The following is a 20,848-nucleotide window of genomic DNA, read 5'->3' on the forward strand; positions in this document are numbered from 1 at the left end:
CAAGAGTCAGAAAAAAAAAACATCAAAAAGCAAACTTCACTTTTCAAGGATCATATTCTACTTCCTTGATAAATTCTTCCTTTACATCCTGCCAACGAACTTTCTCTCCTCTTTCTCCAAACCGTAACATAAGCTTCGTTTTTAAACTACCTTTTCAGGACTTACGGTAGGCAAGATAATCGCTCCCAAAGATATCCACGCTCTAATTCTCAAAACCTGGAATGTCACCTTACATAGCAAAAGGGACTTTGAAGTTATGATAAAAGTTAAGAATATTGAAATAATGTTACCTTGGATTATCCAGGTGAGACCAGTCTAAGCATATGAGTTCTTAAAAGTGCAGAATCTTTCTCTTCTGATATCAGATGGAGATACAATGATAGAAGAAGGTTCAGAAAGAACTCTGATATTGCTGACTTTGAAGATAGAGTAATGGAGCCCCAAGAGGATGAATGCAGACAGATTCTGGAAAGTGGAAAAGGTGAAGAAATCATTTCTCCCCTTAGAGCTTCCAGAAAGATAAAAACACTGAGAGATGTCTTTATTTTAGCCAGGTGATACTTCAAACCTACAGAACTGTAAGATAATAAATTTCTGTTGTTTTAACCCACTGTTGATGACAATTTGTCACAGCAGCAACAAGAAACTAATACACTATTATATTGTGATGTTCAATTAAAAAGCATGTGCATTGTCTTGCCCCCTTGCTTTCTGAGGTCAGGCATCTGACCTGTCTATAACCTGTAGCATCTAACCTGTTGTTTGAGTATAGATGGAAGGGTTCAGTGTTTATTTGATTTGATTCTCCCCTTACAGTATTACACTCTGCCTTCTACCCTTCTCTCTATAATCCAACAAATCTCAAGCAGTCTGTGGGAAAGTCATGCAGATTCATGTTAGATAAATGTAGTTAGGTTTTTAGTTATGAAATCTGGGATGAGTATATGCATCTGAAAGACAGTATATGCATCTTGTAGATGTATTCTGCCACCTGAAATATTAATATAATAATCATCTTTTATTCTAATCCCAACCCCTAATAGCACATGACTGCACTAGCTATTTGCTTTAATTACCACATCGATACTTATGTACCACAAAACAATACACATTACACATAGACTATACCATATTCTGGAGAAAAATGCACTGATGGTTGATGTCAGAGAGTCATCATCAGATGCCATATTGGCTGGGCTCAAAAGATAGACTATTTGTAGCAAAACAAACTATATATATTTAGAAAGAGAAGTGTGTCAAATAGGAAGAGAAAATAGTCCTGGAGCATTATGTTGTCCATACAAATTTCAAAAATAATTAAAGTAACTTGCACATTGATGCATCTTATATTTGAAAAAAAATCACTATCACTATTATAAACTGTTATTTTCAAAATATTTAAAATTATTAATTTTAAATAATAAAACAACTGGGAGTTGGTTGTAACATTATATTATTGAACTCAGCAGGTGATCTTGAAATAATTTCATCCAACCTTACAGCTAAAGCAAGAATCCAGTCTTTAATATCTTTACCCATTGATTTAAATTATTATTTGTCTGGTGAGCTTCATAAAATCCCCAAACTTAGGAATATAAGTGATCCTTAATAGTTCAACTGTGAATAGAGGAAGTGAGGAAGTTCACAGAGGAGGCCTTGCTCTTTTATTTTCAAGAAATTTTATTAGGAAACACTGGGAAGGAAGAACATAGCAACTAGGCAAGGACTAAGATTTAAAGAGGGTTTGGTGATGCTATGAGTCATCTGAGAATATTTATAGCAGGACAGTTTGAAGTCCATCCCTGTTACATCTTTGCTGTGTGACATAGAGGAATTACTTCTCCTTGCTTATCTATGAAGTTAGAAAAAAGTTCACAATGGAACGAAATAACTTTATAGACACATTTCATCTTAATATGAGTGTTCTCTCCAAGATCTTTTATCAGGTGTTAGAATATAAGGTGTTCCCTTCTTCAAGTTAATTTGGTTTATAGTCACTATTAAACTTATTTCTGAATCACGGGAAATACTTGTAAAGATTATGCTTAAAGTTTGCCTTTCTTTTCGAGGAAACATTATTTTATTTTTTTTAAATTTTTTTTTCAACGTTTATTTATTTTTTGGGACAGAGACAGAGCATGAAAGGGCGAGGGGCAGAGAGAGAGGGAGACACAGAATCGGAAACAGGCTCCAGGCTCTGAGCCATCAGCCCAGAGCCCCAAGCGGGGCTCGAACTCACGGACCGCGAGATCGTGACCTGGCTGAAGTCGGACGCTTAACCGACTGCACCACCCAGGCGCCCCGGAAACATAATTTTAAATTCAGCACTTAGAAGTCCTATGTGTGATTTCCTAGAGTTTTTTTTCCAGAATAGAATTAGTAAAAATGAGAAAAAATTTATCCTTTTCTTCAGTTTTTAACTGTTTTGGAAAGCCACTCCATTTGTGGATGAAGAGGTTTCCATTTAAAAATCGTCTGTAAAATCCTAAATTGATGACAACACTTACAGTAAATTCAAGGCGCTCAGAATATTGGCTATCTTAAAAAAATGATTAAAACTGTATCAAAATGTTCTGGTAAAGGTGAACCCATTTGTTCATATCTGCATTCTCTAGGAAGAATGAGAAAATCTGGAACAAAAAATAACCTGTTTGGTGATGCTCAAGCCTTCCCAAGGCAGAAAATTGTAAGGTAAAGATCTGGGAGAAAAGGAAAACCCATGAAGGTAAATCCAGAATACAGGGCCATATTTTCTCGAGAGGCAAATGCCAATTATAGAGAAGATCACTGAGAGACTGAGAATTCGAGCACAGCATTGGAGAGATTCATGTACAGCAAGGACAAAAACTCCAGTCAAGAGGCCACTAAGGATTAGAGGCTGTGGTAAACATATTGGGGTTTGGTTCAGGGCCCAAAAGGACACATTTTAGGACAAAGAGAAAAAAATAGACTTTCTGGCATTAAAAAGAGAACTGAACACAAAAGAATGTAGAAGAAACACAATAAAGATTAGAAGATCAATTAATAAATTGATGCATTGGAGATGGGTCTCCAATGCCAAATCCTACAAATACAATGTTGAACAAAAGAAGCCAGGTCTCAATTAATTATTGCGATGATTCCATCTCTACTTTTAAAACAGATCAAATTTGTGCTTTTAGAAGTCAGGATAATAATACCTTTGGCAGGAGGGAAGGAGTCTGATTGGGAGAAGTCACAAGTGAAGTTTCCTAAAACAATGGAAATACTCTATTTCCTGACACAACAATACCTTTGCAGTTCTAATTACCTTGTAATAAATTATTAAGCTGTACATTTATAATCCATATAACTTTTCTGTATATATGTTAAGTCAATTCAATTGAAAGGAAAAAAAAAAACTCAACAATAGAGCAACTGACAATGATATAATCCTCTTTAAAAATGACAATAGAGGTGCCTGGGTGGCTCAGTCAGTTAAGCATCTGATTTCAGCTCAGTTTATGATCCTGTGGTTCATGAGTTTGAGCCCTGCATTGGGCTTTCTGTTGTCAGCACAGAGCCCACTTTGCTTCCTCTGTCCTCCACTCTCTGCTCCACCCCGCCTCAAAAATAAATAAAACATTTTTAAAAACTGACACGTTCTTCAGAAAACTAAGTGATGAGTCTGTTTGTTTTTCTATGACTTTAGAGTAGTAGAGGACTTATCTACATGGTGTGCTATCTAGTCTAACAAATAAAAATCTTATTTGTTAAACACAAATCAGATCTTGCTACATCCAACCCAAAACCCTCAATGACATCTTAGAACAAAATCCACAGTGAGCAAGGCTATAATCAATCTGGTCCCTGATTATTACTCCAACCTTATTCCTTATTTCTCATTTTGTTCTGGCACTCTAGATTCCTCGCCAAACCTTATATATATTTAGCAGGGCTTCCATTTAAGAGTGTTTGTGATTTTTTGTTTAGCCTGGAATGTCTTTACCTAAGATTCTTTCCCTAGCTGCTTTGTCTTATTCATGATGTTACTCAACTGCTACTTCCTCACTGAGGCCATCTTTGAACACCTTATTTTAAATAGCACTCCAACTTCCTACATACCCTGTCTTTCCTTTCCCAGGTTTATTCATTCTCTTATCACTTATAACTGGTATTATGTTGCATGTTTGTTAGCACAAGGAATGTGCCCGTTTGCACATCACTTCCTTGTTAACGTGAAAAACATGCCAGGCATGTACTATTCCACACGTTGTTGTGAATGCCTAAAGGAACAAACAGATGAGTTAGTATATGAATGCATTGTATTCTGCAAAGACATGGCAAGAAGATTTGAAGACTTTACTACAACTCAGCAATGTCAAGACACTTGTACACCCTGGGACCACCAGTCTTAAGTTTAGTGAAGTGAAGGCAGTTTTCACAAGGGAGAAAAAAGCGTTAAATTTATTTCTAATTGAATTGCTATGAACTACAAAACACAGCAGCCTTTGTTTACAATGCTATTGACTAACTGCTCATAGTTGTAGGAGTAGCTCACAGCGCCCCTCCTCCCAGAAAATTCTTGTTGAGGCAGGATTCTGTATGGGTTTTGTTTACTTTCCTTTATCTTGTCTGGGTACTGAAGTCTTTATTGCCTAACCTAAGTGTTTGTAATAATGCTCTCCAGAGAAATGGAACCAAGAAAAAAATCGATATATATATAAAATATTTGGATAGAAGCTTCCAATAATGTATAGATAGAAGATAGATAAATGATATTGATAGATTGATAGATAGAAGATTGATAGATAAGAGATGGATAGATAGATAGAGGGTAGCTAGCTAGCTAGATAGATAGATAACTGGTTCACACAATTACATGACCTAGAGGTTCAATGATCTGCCATCTGCAAACTGGAGCTCCCCAGGAAAGCTGGTGGTATATTCCAGTTGGAGTCCAACAGCTTGAGAGCCAAGGTAACCAATACATAAATCATACTCTGATAGCAAGAAAAGATGAGATCAGATGTCCCACTCCAGGAGTGAGGCAGAAAAAATAAGGGGTGAATTCTTTCTTCCTTCAACTTTTGTTCTATTCAGGACATCAAGTTATTGATGATGTCCACCCACAACGGGGAGAGTTATTTACTGAGTTTACTGATTCAAATGCTAATATTATCCAGACACACCCTCACAAACACACCTGGAAATAATGTTTAATCTGGGCATCCCATGACCAATAAAGTTGACACATAAAATTAAGCATTACAGTACCCCTTATATGATAATATCTGGTAGGTCTCTTTCAACTAACAAATCTATAAAAATAACCATTTTTTTGAGAATAAATGAATCTAAGTTGAGACACACTATAATAAAATATGTCTAAGTGAAACACATATATGTTTATACATGAGACATATGTATATATGTATATATATATATATGTATATACTTACATACAATTAATGGAACAAGGATATACAATAATTCTTGATTCCTGATAGAAGTCTCCAGTGCCACATTATTAAGAAACAAATTTTGTCCCATCTGAATGCTTTCTCTAGTGCATAGTTTTACTACAGATCATCACAGTCCATGTTAAAAGGTCTGGTTCTTGGGGTACCTGGGTAGCTCAGTCAGGTGAGCAACCCACTCTTGATTTCAGCTCAGGACACGATCCCAGGGTTGTGGGATCGAGCCCTGCATCAGACTCCGGGCTGAGCAGGGAACTTGCTTAAGATTCTCTCTCTCTCTCCCCCTCTGCCCCTCTCCTCTGCTCACACATACACTCTCTCTAAAATAAACAAACAAACAAATAAATAAATAAACAAATTTAAAAATGTCTGTTTCTTGCTTCAGGGATAGTCCACATTAATGATTATGAACATACGATTTGGAGTTAGAACTGGCTTCAAGTCTTATTGTTGAAATTACTAGTTGTTTACTTAACTTCTCTAAGCTCCAATTCCCCCTTTTTTTTAAGTTTATTTATTTATTTTTGAGAGAGACAGAGGGAGAGCACAAGCAAGGGAGGGGCAGAGAGAGAGGGATAGGGGATCCAAAGTGGGAGCCGTACTGATAGCAGAGAGCCCAACGGGGGGCTCGAACTCACAAACCTGAGATCTTGAACTGAGCCAAAGTCTGATGCTCAAGCGACTCAGCCACCCAGGTACTCCTCCAGTTCCCTATATTAAAAAATGGAATTGATAATTGTACATGTTTTCTATGATTATCAATGAGGCTTAAAAGCAATACTATTGTGAAATATTCAATACAGTACTTGGCATATGGTAATCACTTAACAAATGTGAACTAGTATAAAAAACAAAAATGATTAATTAAACATTTATAGAATAAAATGATATAAAGTATAATTTTATGTGCTTGTTCAACACAAGACTTCACTATTTTGATCCCTTATTCCTAGGGGGAAGACTTTATTTTCTCTAGTCTCTTCTGCAATTATATTTCACCAGATTGCTCTCAGTCATTACCAGCCACTCTGTGGGAATATTGTTCTTTGTTCAATCAATAATAAGAAAGAGTTTTAATCTCCATTCTGAAGAAAGAATCCATTCTTGCTCGGCAAAGACCTTTCCCATGTTTAGGAAGCATTGCCCCCATGGTTCTTTTCGCCACTAAACTTTCCCCGGGAAACCAACCATAAGTCAGGGAGTTCCTACTTTGCCCCTTCACACTCCTCATCAGGGCTCCATGGGCTCCCATCCACACTAAACAAACTGTCTTCTGCTTGGTATTTAGCCTTGTATTGCCACGGGCTGTTGCCACTGCATCAGATTTGTCCAAAGTCTAGTTATGTCTCATGTATTTTGAGATTTGGAAATGGAACGTTAGCTCTTCAGTGCCAGAGGCACCACCTGAGGCTGTTGTGTGATTCAAGCATTGTCATCTCCTCCTGCTCTTTTGCTTTGAAATCAGTAAGGTTATGTGTAATCAAAGAACAAATACGATCACTCAAAGGAATTAGTGGCTGGTAAATTTAGGACTAACCCCTCATATGCGACGTCACACAGAGATTGTTTTTCATCTTTCTCTGCATGTCACAGAGCTCATCTAAATGAGAAGTACAAATGTTTTCAAAGGCAATTCCAATCACAGCTCAAAACTGAAATAATGATGAAAAAGAATCCTTTGGTGTATTATCTTTCCGCCCACCTGACTTTTCATTGCACTCAAGATACATTACTGATGTGATTGAATTTTTAATGATTTTTTATTAACTAGACAAGGTTACATCATTCAGAAAAAGATATTTGAATACTCATATATTAAGTGTTAAGTATGCAGAATTAAGAAGGACAGGTTAATCAACATTAATGGAATATCTACCATATGAAAAGTATTGCGATAGGTTTTAGGGGAATATAAGGATGATGTCTTAGCTTGGGCTGCTATAACAAAATACCATTAACTGAGTAGCTAATCAACAATAGAAATGTGTTTCTATCATTTTGGAGGCAATAAGTCAGAGACCGGAGTGCCAGCACAGTCAGGTTCTGGTGAGATCCCTCTTCCATGTTGCAGATAGCTACCTGCTCATTCTATGCTCATGTGGTGAAAAGAGAGCTAGCTAGCTCTCTGACCTCTTCCTAGAAGGACACTAATCTTTTTCATGAGGGCTCCACTCTCATGACCTAATGATTTCCAAAGGCCCCACCTCCAAACACCATCTTAATGGGATTAGGGTTTTAATATATGAATTTTTAAGGGACACAAATATTCAGTCTATAACATGACTAAAAATATTTGTTGATCTCAAGGACTCCACTATTGAGGTATAGATAAGATAAATAAGGCATAATTCTGGAACCATAACCCTCAAGTTGCTTGAGGAAAATCCTATTGCATAAGCCTGAGCCTATAGGACTCAGTGCTCTGGGAAACATGACATATTGAGTAGAAAACGATCCTTTTTTGCAAATGGTCTTAATATGAGGGAGAAAAAAAAGTTAAGAGAAAAAAATCAGAAATTAATTCAAGAAATTATATGCGCAAACTGAAAGTTTAGCTAAATCTCCATGTTTTAATCTCTTAACAGTTTCTGAGAAGCAGAGATTCATTCAACTGCTTTACTTCTAGAGCTATTGGCACACTTGTGTCCCTATTATCCTTCTAGATTCTCTCTGAGGCTCAATTCTTGTCTCTCCAGACCCATTATTGACTCCGTTCCCTTCATACATTCTTATCTCTGTGACCTGCTCTCCTGAGTGCTTCCTTTACATGAAGTTCAAATCTTATCTAGAGCGTATTTATTCTTTTGCCTCGGTCTCTTTTTCTGCATTATTAATGTTTTCTTCTTTCATTTCCCCTTTGCTGCCCTAGTGAAAAATGTAAAGTTCAACACCACATGAAACTTTAGAAAACACCTTTCTGGAGCTATTACTCATGACATGGCAGTTGGCTTTTAGCAGTGGATCTTATGCAAAGAATAACATACATAGGAATAAACTACTTAGCTTCAATTTATACAAAATTAAGTGAAATAGAACAGAATTTGAAAGCAAGTTTCACAGTATCTCAAGAATGTGCCTGGTGCATTTGCAAGTGATTGATTTTGATAATAACCAGAAGTGCCATAAGTTTAGGAAAAAAAGACATGTCTGCATCTGGATTGGTCTAGAACTGTCTCATGGGTTGTAAATAACCTCAGTTAGTTTGTGAAGATAGATAGGATTTAGCAAGTGAAAATGTTTGGGAAGGAAAAGGGCAATCTGTGATTAATGATGGATGCATAAATGTACTGTATGTAAAGTTCCACCGAAAATAGTAGAATATATGCAGCTGAGGTCTAATTCCATCAAAATCTGGGTCTAGATCTAATTCTTCCCTTCTCTGTTTGCCATATAAACCCCTTGGCCGTATAAAGAAAATAAGTGTGTGTGTGTGTGTGTGTGTGTGTGTGTGAACACCAATATGTTTCTCCATGAGGTAGTAAGATACTGTTTCATTGTGTGCCTCTGTGCTGACTGTGGGGATTGGATTCAACTGCAAAGTAATAAAAGTGTAGAGAATGGAATATTACTATATTAAAGGATAAGCTTTCAAATATATTCCAAAGAACACTGTTAGAGGCTTAGGGGAAATCTCATTTCACTTGCTAACTTTTCTAATGCAGGTCAGGTGTATAACCTGTCCCCTGAGAAGATAACAATATGCTGAATAAGGCTGAGTGAGAACAGAGCAGGAAGGAAATCATGACCCTTCTCTTACCTTTTTGTGTTTAGTGATGATGTGAAGGCTAAATAGTGAGATGTTTATTGCTGTCATTGGCATTGCAAGTATAAATATTAAATGATTTGCTTGCCTAGATTGTCATTTCTAGTTATTTTTATCGATCTATATATGGCAACTAGGACAGCTGGTGCTGTTTTTCATGAAGGCTTTTCAGTACTTTGCAGTGATCTATCTGATTTGTAACTTTATGTGTACAGATTTCCCTTCTTGCTAATACCTAGCATTCTAGCTCTGTTTTCCCCTATCAACTGTTTCTCAGGTAACTTTTTCCCCACTTGCATTCTCTCCGTTCCATTCTACAGTCTCATTTTTTCATTGGTTCATTCATTATTCATTCATTGAGGAGAGTGAGAGAAGACCTCATTAAGAAAGAATAGATCCAGGAGGAAAAAGATGGGGAAGAAAGATAAATCTGAATACTTTCTTCTGGGGTCTAGAAATTTTATTTTTTTATGTTTATATATTTATTTTGGGGGGGGGCAGGCAGAGAGAGGGAGAGAGAGAATCCCAAGCAAGTTCTGAGCAGTCAGCGCAGAGCCCGACGTGGGGCTCGACCTCACGAACAGCAAGGTCCTGACCTGATCTGACCAAGAGTCAGATGTTTAATCAACTGAGCCACCCAGGCACCTTAGGTTTTATAAATTTTAAAAAAGGCTCATGCTTTGTGCAGAGCCTTCCAGAAAATAAGACTGATGAATAAAGAAACTACAAATCACATCCCAATAAAAATAAAAAGATTCATCACTGTCCCCTTACAGAAACAAATAAAAAAAAATCTTTAGAGGTCAAGCCTCAAAGATGGTGAGTAAGAGAAGCAGATAACAGATTAAATACTACCATGGATGATGAATTCTTTTCAGGAGGGCCCTCCTCTCTCTTTCCAAGGGACACAGTCTTCCTATCTCCATTGCTACTAGTACAGCAGTATAGGGAATCCAGGTTTCCACATCTGGAACTCTTTCTTTTCACATGAGTAATTGAAGGTCACATCATTCTTTCATCTTATTTTCAATGACCCTTGAGATAACGTGTGGCCATTATATTTTTCTGCAATAATCATGTTAAGCCATGGTTGCAATTCTGCCTTTAAGTGGTGCAAATAAAAATTGCAGTCTTCATAGGTGAACAGCATTCTCCTTCATGATTCTCTAGAGTATGGTCAGAAACACTAGCCAATGGCAGCAACGCTTCATGCACGAACCATAGAGGAAACATTCGAGTGCAATCAAATGACTCTACATCTGATTCTAGCAAAATGGACCCAAAGAGATAAAGTGCTATGGCTAATTTCATGGGTTTCTTCCTGACTGCTGAGCTGAGACTTGAACACATGACTCTAGATTCTTAGGACAAATTCATCATTTATCGTGAGAAATCTCTCTCAAAATGCGGGGGTTTTTAAATATAAATGCATTTGATTTTGCATTTGGTATTTCATAATTTGTTCACTTTTTGCAAGAAAATATGAAAATGATAAAGAAACCAGGGAACATGTTACCTAGCATCAATGAAAGAAACTACTCTTCATTATTATACTAATTTACAGTAATTTTTATTCACACCAAACTCTGCAGTCACATTTCCATGGGAAAGTCTTACGTTGGAGAGTTTCAGATATTAGACGCCATCTTCATTTGGTCCTTAAGCAGAATCTATCATATGCTTAGGCTTTGGGTTATGTTAATAATGTAATGTGAAATTTATGCAAATAATTTACAATAATGGATTCTAGAAGAAATACAGTATATGCATTAATGAATCTTTATGGAAATGTTGAACCACCACTTAATACTCTAAATTTCCAGAGAACTTTGAGGAACATGTTATTTGAGGACATACCTCATCTGCACCAGAACTGGACATTAGTTAGGTCTATAGAGTTTAGCCAATCTGTGTGAGTCCTTCTTTGCCTGTTACATAGAGGAAGCCTGTGTCATGAAACAAACACTAACCTAGAAGTCATAACAGTCTAAGTTCAAGCCTTATGCCATTTCTTAAGAGTATGACTCTGGAGAGCCACTGACAAAGAGAACAATAATACTTATAGAATGATGTGAAGTTTAAGTGAAATTGATGTATGTGAGCACACTTTTTAAAGTCTTAGGTGTTATAGGGCTCCTGGGTGGCGCAGTCGGTTAAGCGTCCGACTTCAGCCAGGTCACGATCTCGCGGTCTGTGAGTTCGAGCCCCGCGTCGGGCTCTGGGCTGATGGCTCAGAGCCTGGAGCCTGTTTCCGATTCTGTGTCTCCCTCTCTCTCTGCCCCTCCCCCATTCATGCTCTGTCTCTCTCTGTCCCAAAAATAAATAAACGTTGAAAAAAAAAAATTTAAAGTCTTAGGTGTTATAATTATAAGATCAATATATTAATCATATATTTTTTTAAAATTTGAAGTTGATATTATTTCAAAATGTTGAGAATTGGTGACTCCTAAAATAATTCTTGAATAAGGAATAGTATAATTGCACATAATTTGGATCATTTTAAGAAGCTCTAGTATGGTGTCCAAACCCCAGAGAATTGATTTTAATTATTAGTCAATGAAATGAGCAAAGACACATGATAAAATAATTAAATGGATAATTCTGCCTTTCAATTAAAAATATGCCCGTGGCCTCAGAGCACAGTATTATAGGATATGAAGTAATGTTGGCAAGGCATTTCTTGAGATATAAGTAGATATATAGAATCCCATATTTGAAATGTAATCTCATTACCACTGTGATGGCAACTAACAATTCCAATAAGGCTATCAGACTGGGTCGTTAAGTTACCCATAGACACACAGACAGCAGGTAGCAGGTCATTGTGAAAAGCAGGAGTCTTGGAACAGACATCCACGGTTTCCTTATGTGAGTTATTTAACATTGGGCATGTTACTGGTCTTGTCTGGAGGAGAATGCCTTTTCCCACTCCAGGCTTCAAGAGGAGGTGTCTTTCCTCCACATACTCTGGCCTTTCTCCACTTCTTCATTCACTCCACCCTAGTAGAAGTGACGGTGACATAACTAATTGATTATTTAGGGAAGAATAACTGCATGTGTGGTTTAATTTCACTCTTTTCTCTTTTGCTACAAAACTTGCCCTCAAAGAGTGCACACTTCCCTCCATTCCTCTAGATTGCCCGTGATTGGGAGCATAAATTCACCTAGTTCTGAGGTTCAGGATTAGGAGAAGCATTTAGCTCACCAACTAAGAGCCACTCTTGTCAACTAGGTCTCTATTATTATTTTGATCTCATTTTGAGGCCTTGATTTTTTTTTTCTCAATTTCTTCAGATTACACCAGGGTAAGAGAGGAACAGTAGTAATTTTGTTGAAAACCCAGCATTAAATGCATCAGCCAGAAATACCGAAAATTAAGACCAAAAGAATGGAATTTGGGAGAGTTGAGCACACACACGGAAAGCCTTAGTGGCTGAAGGTTGTGATTTGGGCCTTGGTGCTCTGACCATGATGATTTGTCGAGGTCACTTTCAGGTTCATAGGCACTTTTACATTCTGTGATTGACTAAATGGAAATATTTTAACTCAACCTCATGATATTTTGGCTGTGGTAGATGACTGTGGCTTGCGGTCTTTTTGTCCAAAAGTACACGGCTTTATTTTCCTGGAACCAAAAATTTAGACAAAGGTCCATGGGCTTCAGGAAAGATCCTCAAGTAGGGGTGTCAATGAGAGAGGGACTGTGAGAGATGTTTTGAAACCAGGGACGGAATGTGGGCGCCTCAGCAGAGGGGGACAGGGCCACTCGGTTTTCAGCAGAGGTACAGAGTCTGGTAAAGACTCAAAACTTTAGAAAGGGCAGAGTTCCAGATTCAGCAAGCTGCAGCCCCCTCCTCTATTTTTTTTTTTTTTCCTGGCTGAGACAAATGTTTTTATTGCAGGGAAAAGAGTCCAGTCCTCTTAGATATTAGTGGGAAAAGCAGTATTTGCTGCTTTTAAGTTGCCAGGTAGCAAAGTTCTGCATATGCCTCTAAGCACTCCTGAGGATTTAGCTTTTAATTGTTATTGTCAGACATCTCTGGACCAGATGAGCCACATTCCATTCTGCATGTAGGACCAAGAAAATAAGTGTAGGAAGACAAATCATGAAAATCGTCCACCAACTCAAAATCCTTTCTTCTTCACAGTTTCAGGACAACATTAAATTGGTTCACTCCTGCTTAAGGGAGAAAACTTGGCGAGGAGGCAGGTTTCCTGGCAGGAGGCCCTGAAAATGTGCACTATGGCACACGCCTGCAAATGCATATTTACAACAGAATATGCACCTGGCCCCTGAGCTGCCACCTTTGCAAACTTCTAAACTTTGTAAGCAGGCTAAGTGTTACTCTCGGAGACAGGAGCCTGGCTGCATAAATGGATTATCCCCTCAGAAATGTGATTGCCCAGCGTCAAAACTAACTTCTTGCTCGAAGAGTTCTCCCAATTGAGTTTAAATTCACACGTCGTGGATTTAGAGCACCTGGAACAAACTGAGTGGTGTCCTGGCAAGGCCACGACCAAGAGAATGTTCCCACTCGCTTATAATGAGTTTCTTCTCTGGTCTTTGGCACCATTAAAATCTGGGTCCTGGAACTGCTTTTCGTTTCTTCCGTTGTTTTGGGGGGATTTTGTTTGTTTGTTTTTCCTGGAGAACTGGTTTTAGAAGTGAGGTTTGGCTTGTTACCTTAATTTGAGGAGTATGATGAATTTTTTGCCTTATTAAGTTTTCAAACTGTTTAAAAAGGGAGGCGCTACAAATTGCAGTTGAACTAATACAACTTCTCAGACCATTTAAAAGAATTTGACTTATTCCAGAGAACGGTGCAAGCTGTAGCTGCTGATAGAACCCAGCTTTACTCAAGCATGAAGAATCATTCAAGCGCAGACTGAACAAAAGAAGTTGGAGAGGAGGCACTTCTTTTTCATCAAATTTTGATTAAAAGGGTAAGAATGACTTGATTTCTTGAGTGTAAAAGTGTGTTATATATTTAGACTTTAATTTCTTTCTGCAAAGTTCACAGGGGTGTGTATTCAAATGTTAGCATCTTAGAAAGTCTCAATGCTGTGTAATCTCACTGCAGTCTCTAATAAATTACGGTAGGTGGTTGGACATATTACAGGGTAAGAAACAGAATAGGAAGTGAACTGGAGTGGCCTTGGATTGGGTTTAATTAATACATGAGTTTGATCCATTTTAGAACTTTGGAAGCAAACATTATATGTCCACACTTGATCCCAAGAAAAGGTTAAAAAGAGAAGTGGGTAGTATGTGGGTGTGGCATCTTGAAAAATGGGAGACTGTCCAAACCCACTGCTGATCACTTCTCTTGAGAGACAAGGGCCAAACCCCCTTTTGGTTTAACCTCATGCATTTATGGGAGTAAAAAGTGGGGCAACTCTTTTCTCCACTCCTGATATCTATGAGGAGAGAGTTTCCGTGAACATATCTCACCTGTTCCACTCCCTCCTCCCCTTTCATTACGACACACAGAAAAGGAATAACAGTCATACTACCTGTGTTCAAATCCTGCCTCCACCTTTTAGTAACTGTGTGACATCAGATAAATTTATTAATCTCCCTGTGCCCCCCCCATTTCTCATTTTTACAATGTGGACATTAATGATTTCTACTTTCTCAGGGTACCGTGTGGATTGAACCAAATACTGTATTTAAAGTGGTTACAATGTCTGTCTATACAATGTGCTATTTTTATTATTGCTATTATTTGTCATTTTGTCTTCAATTTTCTTTAAATGATACTTGTTCAAATTTTGAAGATTGCTCTGCTTGTATAAAAGGAAATGAAATAAAGACTAATTTTTTCTCATTGTTTATATGTGTCAATTTTCCTTAAACCATGACTTAGTATATCTCCTTGTTCATTATTTGAATAGGAGAACGAGCAACTATAAATTATTCTACAGCAATTGCGAGCAGGAAATTCTGGGAATATTGAGACTTTAATGTAACTATTCTTCCCTTTATTACCAAATAAAATCTAAGATGAATATTTGGAAGAAGATTCTCGATTTGGGGGTAGAGGAGAAGGTATGAAATAGATAACCAGGGAATTGGCAGAGTGAGGGGATTAAGGAAGTCTAAAAGTATTTCCAGATAACCTTCTTCAGATTAGTGGTCATGAACAGAAAATGATGGAAGCTCAGGGGAGGTGCAGACTAGGTGAAGGATTGCATTATCCAAGACAGGTGTTCTGACAGGTAAGTATGATGGCTTTCACACCACCACTGGCAAGATGAAGAGTGGTCTGCAAAGCTTGGTGAGATTTTGGTAAAATGCTCTGGTATTCCTTATAAGTGCTCCTCATGAGACTCCCACACTTTCCTTCCAGACCCCTTAAATTAACATGGCAAAAAAACAATACTACTAAAATATCAAAATACCATGATACCATTACCAAGCCAGGATAATTTCAGGCATGTTATCCTAAAATCTATCAATATAGCTCACTACATCAGGCAATTTAAGGATAAAATTCATGTAACCATGAGATAAACATATACATATATATACACACACACACACACACACACACACGCACCCACATATATATACACACACATATATATGTATTAATCTTTAAGAACTTTTTTTTTTCCAACGTTTTTTATTTATTTTTGGGACAGAGAGAGACAGAGCATGAACGGGGGGAGGGGCAGAGAGAGAGGGGGACACAGAATCTGAAACAGGCTCCAGGCTCTGAGCCATCAGCACAGAGCCCGACGCGGGGCTCGAACTCACGGACCGCGAGATCGTGACCTGGCTGAAGTCGGACACTTAACCGACTGCGCCACCCAGGCGCCCCAATCTTTAAGAACTTCTAATAAAATTATAATTAAATTGGAAGAGGAAAAAATTACTCAACTATACTAAAGGCTTCATCAACATTAAATATTACCATAGGTGAAGACACCAAAACGATTTTATTTAAATCCAAGAATCATGCAGGCATACAAACCATCACCATTATTATTCAGTATTGCTTCAAAGTTTCTAGCAAATGCAATCATGCAATGAAATAAAATAATATTTACAAAATATAAGTAATACTTACAAAATATAAAATATAAGCAATGTGACTCATGGGTGATTTGATTTTTAGAACAGAAAAAATAGACTATGTTTATGAAAAAGTAACTGAGAGAGAAAATAAGACATAAAATTCCTGTACATTTGATAAACAAACATCATTAATTCAATAATGTTTCTTTTTTTTCTTTTTTTTTTTTAATGTTTATTTATTTTGAGACAGGGAGAGACAGAGCGTGAGTAGGGGAGGGGCAGAGAGAGAGGGAGACACAGAATCTGAAACAGGCTCCAGGTTCTGAGCTGTCAGCACAGAGCCCGACCCGGGGCTCGAAATCATGAACTGTGAGATCGTGACCTGAGCCGAAGTCGGACGCTTAACCGACTGAGCCACCCAGGCGCCCCAATTCAATAATGTTTCTAATTTAGCAATGAATATTTAAGAAAGAGAAGAAGAGAAAACATTTTTCATTCGTATTAGCTATAAAATTATAAAATGCACGTGATTGAATTTAATAGTAAAGGCACAGGATTTACATGTGTAATATCTTATTGAAAAACATAAAACACAATGAACCAACTAAAACCCTGTCATAGTCTTGAATAGGAAGCCTTAATACCATTAACAGGCTAGTTGCTCCAAAATTAATGAGTAAATGTTAACACCTTTCTCATAGAATCCAAACAGAGATGAACTTCTGGGAAGGAAAGGAGGAGTTTGAGAGGAATTGAAAATAAGTTAGGATCTTATATTTCATATGAAAAAATAAATGCTTAAGAATCACTGAGAAAAATTTGGAAAAGAATAATGAACAAAAACTTTCTTATCAGATATCACAACACATTATAAAGCCTCTGTAAAACATTCTTGGCATTGAAATGGAAAGTAAAGCAGTGAAAATGAACCAGAGATCCTGGTATATATGAGAACTTGGCATGTGGAAATCATTTTTTTAAATGCTGCAATCAACATTGCCATCTTTGTGATTATGATCATTATATGGTCCCAGTTATCATTATCATCATCATAACCTCCTGATACATAGTTCCCAGCATTGAGTGGCTTCATATCAATATTGTTTGCATGGAACTGATAACAGCAGTGAGACATCAAAAATTAACTGCATTATGTTTTTTAAAATTTTTTAAATATTTATTTATTTTTGAGAGAGAGAGAGAAAGAGAGAGCAGGGGAGGAGCAGAGAGACTTGGAGACACAGAATCCAAAGCAGGCTCCAGGCTCTGAGCTATCAGCACAGAGCCTGATGCGGGGCTTGAACTCACAAACTGTGAGATCATGATCTGAGGCAAAGTCAAACACTTAACAGACTGAGCCACCCAGGCGCCCCTTACTGCATTGTATTTTTAAGGATCTGGAGGGGGCACCTGAGTGGCTCAGTCAGTTAAGCATCTGACTCTTGATTTCAGTTCAGGTCATGATCTCACAGTTCATAAGTTTGAGCCCCAAGTCTGGCACTCAGCTGACAGCACGTAGTCTGCTTGTGATTCTGTCTTCTTCTCTCTTTGCCCTTTCCCCTCTTGTTCTCTATCTCGCTCTCAAAATAAACAAAAATAAACTTAAAGAAAAAGAATCTGGAGAACTTTGGAGAGGTTTTTGACTAGTAGTGATATATTTATAGATAAGTGAGGTAACACATGTGAATGCTCTTTGCAGATGATAAAGTACTTACGTAAGTGTTATTTTTGACATTAGCATTACTTTATATCCTGCAAGGTCAAAGCAATAGAAAACAGTGATTTACAGTACATATGACACACACATGTTGGTAAAGTGCTAAATCACTGTTCTGTCTGTAGGATAAAAACAAGATAATCTTACATTTCTACATGTTCAGCCAAGCTTTTATGGGCAAGGGATCAGAGAGGGGGCATTATTAACATTCTTAAGAAGACCAAATCTCATCTGGTAAAGATCTAAGTTTACCTAACTCCTCAGGATTATGAGAAAAATCCTGAGATGTGGTTTACATTTATATATTTGACTTCAAGGAATGTACAAGCTCATACAAGGTGAACCTATAACCTGAATGATTTTCTTTGGTTTCATTAACACTATCTCATTCCCTATGCATTTTCTCAGAGGTAGCAAAAGAAAGTATCTGTTTTACGTCTGATGAGAATTTTTGTAAACCATGGGATATTGTTTACAGGTAGTGTTGAGGTTTTTCTTTGGGTTTTAATGGTCCAATGTGTTAAAAACACATTATAGTCTAATTTACTTAGGATGCTATTCCATTCCCTCAGAAGTCAGGGCATTAAGCTACATTATTTTATGTTTTAACAGATAGGATTCATTATAGTAGCAGGAGTGGAAAGTGAGGAAGAAATTTACTAGCTGGTCTCTAAGAGTCTTTAAGGTTTGTAAATTCTATGTGCATTTAACATAGCATACTTTGGGCTGTAAGGAGAGCTTTACTTTCTTGCTTTGCTTCTTCTCAATTATGTGCAAAGTCCGAATGGATAAATCATTTTGAAATCTGTATGTCATCCTATAAGGGCAATACCATGGCTGCCATGAAGAATGATGTATTAGTCACCTTTCAATATAGGAGTGCTCTGTGTTTGTAGTTGAGAATACAGATGATATAGGGAAAAATTAAAACATCTTTTTATTACAAACTATCATTCAGACATAAGCTATATATTCAGAAAACCCACATTATTCTTTTATTCTATACCTCTGTTGAGATTAGATTGAATATAGAATATCAACAAGAATTGAAATATGAGTATTTATTATGTGTCAGGTACATAACTGCTTCCACATGTGTTGTTTCATTTAATGCATGCTAATTTTATGTCATTTAAACATTATTACCCAGTTTATCTATGATAAAACATAGAAACAGAGGGTTTTACATAAAAGTTAACAGAAATTATCCACAATTAAGTCTGTATGGTTTTCTCCTTCATAAAAATAGGTTTACAGTCTGCTGAAACATCTTAAAAGGTAGTGCTCTCTAGACACTCTCTTTTTGAACTTTACAAATAAATAACCATGGGAGGAGGGTCCAACATTGAGGCAAAGGAAGAGCCTGAACTCACCTTCTTGCAAGAACAGAGCAAGTTTACAGTTACTTATGGAATAATTCCCACTAAAAAAAGAACTGAAAACTAGTTGAACAGCTCCTCCTACTACTAGGGATAAAAAGACCACATTGAGATGAGTGGGAGAGGCAGAGTTATGCTCTTGCCTAAAACCCAACCCAGCACATGGACACACAGTAAGGAGGAATCTCATAGGTATAAAGATTCTGTTCAAGAAGCAAGGAGCTTGTGCCCCACATCAGGTACCCCAACATTTTAGACTTAACACCAGAGAAACAAGTATGGCTTTGGAAACCAACAGGCTTATACTCACAGGGTCTGAGGGGCTGTGGGAATCGGAAATACTCCTTTTGAGGGACTTGTGTGTGGACTCACTTGTCTTGGGAGTCAGTGCAAAGGATCTAACTTCGAGTCAGCCTGGAACTAGGTGCTGACTGAGATTCCTCCCTCTGGAACTCTACAAACCTTGGCACACCCTCAACAATTAAGGCCTATGAAGAGTAAATCAAACTACTTAGACAATCACAACCCAGATCTAGGTCAAGGTTGAAAGATATTTCATCTCCTACACAAGTTCTCTCCTTCAAGTCTAGGAGAGGTAGCTGTTTCACATAATACATAGAAACAAATACAGAGAGTCGAGTAAAATAAAGAAACAGAAATGGATATGTTCCAAATGAGAGAACAAGACAAAACATCAGAAAAAGACTAATGAAATGGAGATAACTAATCTACCTGATAGAAAGTTCAAAGTAACAGTCATAAAGATTCTCACCAACTTCTAGAGAACCTCACAGAATGAACTTTGTCACAAGAACTTCAACAAAGAGATAAAAATATAAGAAAGTACCAATCAGAAGTCTGAAGAATACAATAACTAAACTAAAAATTACATTGGACAGGTGCGAAATAAGACTGGCTGAAACAGACTGATCAGCGAGCTTGATGACAGGGCAGTGGAACTCACCCAAACAGAATAATAAAAAGAAAACAGCAAACTTATCTTCCGGGGATACTAGGAAGATGGCGGCGTAGGAGGACGCTGGGCTCACCGCGCGTCCTGCTGATCACTTAGATTCCACCTACACCTGCCTAAATAACCCAGAAAACCGCCAGAGGATTAGCAGAACAGAGTCACCGGACCCAAGTGCAGACGAGAGGCCCACGGAAGAGGGTAGGAAGGGCGGCGAGGCGGTGCGCGCTCCACGGACTGGCGGGAGGGAGCCGGGGCGGAGGGGCGGCTCGCCGGCCAAGCAGAGCCCCCGAGTCCGGCTTGCAAAAGCGGAGGGGCCTGACGGACTGTGTTCCGACAGCAAGCGCGACTTAGCGTCTGGGAGGTCATAAGTTAACAGCTCTACTCAGAAAGCGGGAAGGCTGGAGGACAAAGGGAGGGTGAGCTGCGGAGCCCCCCGGACGACAGAGCTCAGTTTGGCGGGGAACAAAGGCGCTCGCCAGCGCCATCTCCCCCGCCCATCCCCCAGCCAAAATCCCAAAGGGAACCGGCTCCGGCCAGGGAAATTGCTCGCTCCGCGC

Source organism: Lynx rufus, unplaced genomic scaffold, assembly GCF_022079265.1.
Source record: "Lynx rufus isolate CCGP_SWC_20201006 ecotype Redwood Valley unplaced genomic scaffold, mLynRuf1.p SCAF_3, whole genome shotgun sequence".
Taxonomy (NCBI): domain Eukaryota; kingdom Metazoa; phylum Chordata; class Mammalia; order Carnivora; family Felidae; genus Lynx; species Lynx rufus.